The following is a 7500-nucleotide window of genomic DNA, read 5'->3' as shown; positions in this document are numbered from 1 at the left end:
TTAATTTAGCAGTCTAGCTCCATAGACCCCCATTCATTTAGCCGTCTAGCTCCATGGACCCCCATTCATTTAGCCGTCTAGCTCCATAGACCCCCATTCATTTAGCCGTCTAGCTCCATAGACTCCCATTAATTTAGCAGTCTAGCTCCATAGACCCCCATTCATTTAGCCGTCTAGCTCCATAGACTCCCATTCATTTAGCCGTCTAGCTCCATAGACTCCCATTCACACCCCCAGTGGAACTCTGGTGGAACTGCAACCAAATTTGCTAAAATGGGGCTGAATAGGGAGTGGAACGGCTTTCCGTAGACCGGCTTTGATGATGTTCACGTTGCGTAATTACGCCACTTCATAACGTTCCCATGGCAACAGGGTGAAATGGCTGCTCTTGTGTGAAGTAAACGGTAACATTTTTCATCTTTCTGCTAAGATATATTATGGGACTTTTTAGTAACGAAAATGCGGTGGATTATGAAATCATGCAAAGCCCCGCATATTTTGCGCGGAAATCAGCAATTTATGCGGCGAAAGTGCGGCATATTTGAAATACTTTAAAAAAACTTTGGCTGATTATGTGATGCATTGAATTATGCGATCGCATAACACAACCTCGCAGGTTTTGATCCGCCCCGCATTCCAATTTAGGTTCACGATAAATTCCGGCCCGCTTACTTTTTGTCGCTTTTTCCAAAAAAAACTTTTCTGGCAGTTTAATGTGGTTTTTTCAATGCTTTAGGCACTTTGTTTTAAAGTTTTTGACGCTTCTCTCAATGTTTTGCTACTTTTTCTGAAGATTTTGGCACTTTTTACGAATTTTTGGGAGCTTTTTACGATGTTTTGGGCACTTTTTACGATGTTTTTGTCTCATTTGAGACAAATATTCATAAATAAATAAACTCGTTTTTTTAGAAGCGCCTGTAGACTGTAATGATTTTTTTTCAATTAATCAATTAATAGTAAAAAAACACATCAAACACATTCAAATCTAAAAAATTAGTCTTTTGGGTTTTTTTTAAAGCAGGAAAATACTTTCAAGGATAAAAAACGAAGAAGAAGAAATTATGACGTTGTAAAAACATGATATATATATATTTTTTCTTCTTCTTTTGTTTGGTGTTTGGATGCTGAAGCGCCGAAGAGCCGATCTCCGAATGCACCGTAACCGGGAGGAGAGTGAAGATGGATCGCTCCTAAAGCTTAGTTCCATATACGTGCACGGATATTTGGTTGTTTTGTCGTTAGTGACAAACAATATTGACCTTGTAGTTCACACGTGTCAAACACGAGGCCCGAGGGCCAAATCATGGCCCCTCGCAGGTTTTGATCCGGCCCGCATTCCAATTTAGGTTCCCGAAATTTTTTTTTTACACATTTTCTGGCGGTTTAATGTGCTTTTTTTCAATGCTTTAGGCACTTTGTTTTAAAGTTTTTGACGCTTTACTCAATGTTTTGCCACTTTTTCTGAATTTTTTGGCGCTTTTTACTATGTTTCGGGCGCTTTTTTACGATGTTTTGGGCGTTTTTTTATGATGTTTTGGGAGCTTTTTACGATGTTTTGGGAGCTTTTTACGATGTTTTGGGCGCTTTTTACGATGTTTCGGGCGTTTTTTTACGATGTTTTGGGCGCTTTTTACGATGTTTCGAGTGTTTTTTTACGATGTTTTGGATGCTTTTTACGATGTTTTGGGCGCTTTTTACGATGTTTTGGGAGCTTTTTACGATGTTTTGGGCGCTTTTTACGATGTTTTGGGAGCTTTTTACAATGTTTTGGGCGCTTTTTACCATGTTTCGGGCGTTTTTTTACGATGTTTTGGATGCTTTTTACGATGTTTTGGGGGCTTTTTGCGATGTTTCGGGCACTTTTTACGATGTTTTTGGCGCTTTTTACGATGTTTTTGGCACTTTTTACGATGTTTTTGGCACTTTTTACGATTGTTTTGGGCGCTTTTTCAGACAATTTTGACGTTGTCTTTCGGCCTTCTTCCAACTGTTTTGGCGTTTTTTTCCCCAACGTATTTTATCGCTGGCTGAGGAACTTTTTTGCCAAACTTTTTTAGGGCTTTATGAGGCCCAAAATATAAGTGAGAAGACAACAGTACATGAGAATTGCAAGAATACAGTCAAAATATTTGACTTTTTCCTGTTAAATAAAATATGTCTACATCTGGCCCTTGATGGTATTCTCATTTTCCAGTGTGGCACTCTGGGAAACTGAGTTTGACCCCCCCTGTTGTAGTTGAAAAAGGAGCCTCATATACTGTAAGAATGACATTTCCTCCTAGGGCACACGTGTCAAACTCGAGGCCCACGGGCCAAATCCGGGCCCTTGCAAATTTGCATCTGGCACCCATATCAATTTAGATTCATAAAACAAGTTTTTGGGCCTTTATTCACCATTTGTCCTGACGTTTTTTGGCATTTTTTCAACATTGTTGTCGACTATACGAGACCTGCAATAACACAGTCAAAGATATTTGACTTTTTTCGATGACATAAAAGCTATTATGCCTTGATGTGAAGCTGAGTTTGACACCCCCGTCCTACGGAGTCCGTTCATTTGCATTCAGAGATTGACTCTTTTTGACTGGCGAGATGGTAGCAATCAGAAACAACTGCTAACTGCTAACTGCTAACGTGAGTTGTTGAAAAACTTTCTTTTTAGTAGACTCTGTGAATACAACCAATGTTCTCAACGCTTTCGTTAAGGTGTAGAGCCCCCTGGTGATACTTGGAGCAAAGCCTCATGTTGTGTCGAGCCTTCTGATTGGTTTAAAAATAGCTATGTTGATGCTATAGTAGTAGAGCCCCGATAGCACTCCCATTCAAAAGGCCATTTGACCGGTCAATCTTAAAAGTGGCGCTTCCATCCTGAATATGCTTTTAAAGGAAAGTTTGACTCGGGGTACATTCACAAACAGACCCCTAGGTTGCATTTAGGCGAGAGTTAGGCTTTAAGATATCTCACGTTAGGCTATTGTATTGAAGGGGGGGTCAAACTCAGCTTCTCTAAGGGCCACCGTGGACAATAACATCACATGCAGGGCCAGACCACATCAAGTTTATTGCTTTTATGTCATCGAAAAAGTCAAATATCTTTGACTGTGTTATTGCAGGTCTCGTATAATCGACAACAATGTTGAAAAAATGCCAAAAAATGTCAGGAAAAATGGTGGAAAAGGGCCTTGAGTTTGACAGATGTGCTGTATTGTGTCAACTGTCTAATCCTAATCCTTTTTGTGATATGGCTACTTAAACTTTTTATTGTTATGATGTTTAATCTTTATGAATGAGAGACAAACCCCCCTCTCTCTCTCTCTCCCTCCCTACCTCTCTGACTCCCTCTCCCTCTCCCTCCCTCCCTCTCTCCCTCTCTCTCTCTCTCTCTCTCTCTCCCTCTCTCCCTCTCTCTCTCTCTCTCTCTCTCTCTGTATGGAGGTGGCATTACATCATCTCAAACATGCACCTTTTTCTCTCTGCGGCACTTTCATTTATTTATTTTATTCAGTCAAAACGAGCCAATCACAGAACACGCACACACACAACAGAAATCCATGAATGACCCCCCCCCCCCACACACACACACACACACACACACACACACACACACACACACACACACACACACACACACACACACACACACTTAAACACGTATAAACAGCGTAATATATTTCATACATTTTAATGTCCTTTTTATTAACATAAATCTGACACCTGAGTTATGTTTCCTTCAGGCTGTTTAGGTGAATAAATATTTAATATGAAATCGAGGTTAACTTCTGAGAAATTACAAATTTTATCACCAATCTTTGCCTGAAAATATTACCACTTTTTTTCTGCTCCCGAAGAATTATTTCGTTAAAAATAACGCCCTTAATGTATTTTTGTTTTATTTGTATTCCTATTTGTGGATTTTAGGCCTATTTACATTTTAAGCTATTTCATTTCAACGCGCGCGCACTGCACTCGTTTTTTAATTCCTTCTTTCTTTGTCGTCTCCATCTTTTTATTCTGCATCTACCAAAATCATTTCATCTTTCTGTGTTTCTGTTAGATATATGTGTTCATCTTTCATCCACCGCTCACTGCATCTTTTAAATATATTATTTATTTAATTAATATTAGGATTTTTTTTTCATGTTTGAGTGAAACCAGGCCAGTCCCATCGCGCGGACACATTAAAAACGGGGACGCGCAAAGTACTTTTTTTTTTTTTTTTTTTCCTCATTTCTTTTTCTTTTTTTTCACGCCTGCGCGCTCGTCCTCATTCACCCCACACACAGAGACACACGCACACACACACACACACACAGAGACTAACACACACACAGACACACACACTCTCTCTCTCTGTGTTGCCTGCAGCAACGTGTTCAAGCAGACACACCCACCTCCGCCACACGAGGCCATTTTTCGCGCGTAAAAACACCCCAAAACATCACAAATTACAACCTATTCACAATAATAAAAACATAACTCATTCTTGAATCACTGCTGCACAGAACGCGGCTTTTTTTTTCATGGGTAAAAACACAATTTAGGCTACACACAACCATTTCCTCACATCGATAAGACGCTCTAACACACTGTCAGCTGGTTTCTAAAGCACTAAACAGCCACATTAATGCGTTAACGTCACACACGTGTAGTCGTTTTTGGTACATTTGTGCAAAAGGGAATTCCTAAATAATATCTCACCTTATAAATATAATTATATATATATATATATATATATATATATATATATATATATATATATATATATATATATATATATTTAATTATATTTATGAGGTGAGATATTCCCGTGATATCTTCCCGTTGCGTTTAAAAGTCGTGTCGAGGCTTTTTGTTTCCGCGTCTCAATGAGATATTTTTTGGGTGTGAAATGTGCTGCTGCAGCAGCAGCGCGCCAAAAACCCTCCTCTCGAGCCTCCCAGCAGCCAATCACAGCGCACAACTCGGAGAAAACCCACATACCCGGCTGCTGACACGACCGAACTGCTGCGAATAAATGAAGGGGACAACGGAGACAGCAGTGTAGTCTAATGTATACCATAGTGGGTATATACTGTACATGTATATGAATATAATGGCTATATATATATATATATATATATATATATATATATATATATATATATATATATGGACTAGAATCTGCCTTTTGGGGGGAAGGGGGAGCCATATCATAGTGGGGGGTCCTGGGTGTCCTCCCCCAGGGAAATATTGAGCATCAAAGACTTCATTTCCTGTATTCGGATACACTTTTACGCACCAATTTACGGTGGAAATCCCTTTATTTAGACTATGTGAAGACGAAAAACACAGATGACAATTCAAAATATATCTAAAATATGATAAAAAGTATGTCGTAGCGTGTCATTGGGTATTTCTAAGTGGGTATATGGAAATCCTGGAGCTTTCTGAGTGGGTATACTGGGTATACTGGGTGTATCATGTAGACTACACCGGCTGCTGTGAGATCTAACACGCGGACTCTCTCCGTTTATCAGTGAGTGTGTATATAATATAATGTAATAATATAATATAATAATGCAGCTGCTTTTTGTTGCTCTCGTCATGGTTTCGATTTTTCTTCCTCAATGACTAAAGTAAAAAATCATCCAAAATAAGCCCATATATACACACACAAAACACACAATGGGGATTGAGGGGAGAGATTTAAAATGCAGACTTAATAAATCGATAAATTCTCTCATATTTCTGCAGCTTTTTTTTGCCTTCGTTATGTTTAGTATTTTTGTATTATATATTCTATTCTTTTCGCAGCCACTTAGGGTCGAAAATCATCCTCAGAAACACACACGTTTATCTTTTCTTTCTGCATCTTTTAACATTATTTCTTCATCTGTTCTTCCTCCGGAACCCTCCGAATATCAAACCTGTCTCTCTCTCTTTTTCTCTCTCCACCTCTTTCTCTCTCTCTCTCCATCCATTTCTCCCTCTCTCCCTCTCTCTCTCTCTAACAATAGCACTGGGAGGATTCTGCGTCTTGAATAATTCAGCATTTCTCTCTGTCACACACACACACACACACACACACACACACACACACACACACACACACACACACACACACACACGCACGCAGAACCCTCCTCCACAGCGTCGTTATGCAATGCAACAGCACAAAACAAAAAACATCTCCATATTTCTCTTGTTTCATCTCAGATATTCGTGCAGCTTTTCTTTCCTTTTCTTTAATTATTTTTTCATTTTCCAGGTGTTAGACGGATCCGAGTGTTTTTTTTTTTTTTTCCTCCTCCCTGCAGATTTGTTGCATTAAAACCCATTTAAAAACAATTAATAAAAACCCTTGCAATCACATCAACACAGGGATTTCATGGCGTGTTTTTGCGCGCGCACACACTGGAAAAAATAAATAAACCAGGCGATAAATATATAAATACATAAATAAATGAGGCTGTTTAAACCTCGCTGGTTAAACCTCGTTTGTAGCTTTTTGTTCCGTTCGTTTTTGACGCGAAATGTCCGACACAAACGGAGGGGAAATACGAGTTAACGGCGTTAACACGGAGGCTGTTTAACGCTCCTCTTTCCTCCGCTTTTTATCCCGGGACAGACCGGGTGTGTCGGCGCTGCAGATCGCCGCACAATGCGACGACCGAAACACGGATTCCGCAACGAGCCACAAATCCACTCATTTCGGACATTTTTAAACTGCATATTTCTGGCATATTTTCTATGATTTTTAAACGGCTGTTTGCAGACATTTAAACAGGCCCTCATTTTTCTCCCTCTGTGGCTTCTCAAACACTGCGGAAATAACCCCAAAATCTGACCCAAATGAAAGCAATTAAAACTACAAAAAAGTAATAATATAGGCTATATATATATATATATATATATATATATATATATATTGAAAAAAATTCAACAAATGTCTCCAGTTTTTGGGACAACCGGGGGTGCAGAGGGGAGGGGAAGGGGAGGCGGGGGGGAGGGAGGGAGGGGGCATTCCCCTTGTTAGCACACACACACACACACACGCGCGCACAGATGCACGCCCCCGTGTCACGCACACACTCCAAATGTGAAGTGTAGTCCCGTTAAAATGAGCCGCTGTGCCGCTGCTCACATTATACGAGCCAAATCAACAGGGAAGCACGTGACGGGAATGCCATCAAACACGTCCGGACATGTATTAATATCACCCGAAACCAATTCGCTCGTGGGTTGGAGGGGGGGGCTAAAAGACAGCGACATTGTGTATTTAGATTATTGGGTCTTTTTTTTTTTGGGTCTTTTTTTTTTTTTTACGCAGAAATGAGACAAATATTCAAAAATAAATAAACTCGTTTTTTCAGAAGCGACTGTCGACTGTAATGATTTTTTTTCAATTAATCAATTAATAGTAAAAAAAAAAAAAAAAAAAACATCAAATATCCACGTCTAAAAATATGTGTCTTTTGGGTTTTTTAAAGCAGGAAAAATACATTTGAGAATAAAAAAAAC

General features: G+C 39.4%; 1 pseudogene; it reads right to left on the bottom strand.

Annotated features, from left to right (window-relative positions):
- The window catches only part of LOC114549171 (neuritin-like), a 22197-nt pseudogene that overhangs the window by 14464 nt on the left and 233 nt on the right, over positions 1–7500 (bottom strand).

This window comes from Perca flavescens, chromosome 22 (genome assembly GCF_004354835.1).
Source record: "Perca flavescens isolate YP-PL-M2 chromosome 22, PFLA_1.0, whole genome shotgun sequence".
NCBI classification, from domain to species: Eukaryota; Metazoa; Chordata; class Actinopteri; order Perciformes; family Percidae; genus Perca; species Perca flavescens.
Note: the sequence above shows the minus strand (reverse complement) of the source record. Positions and strands in the feature narration are given on the sequence as shown.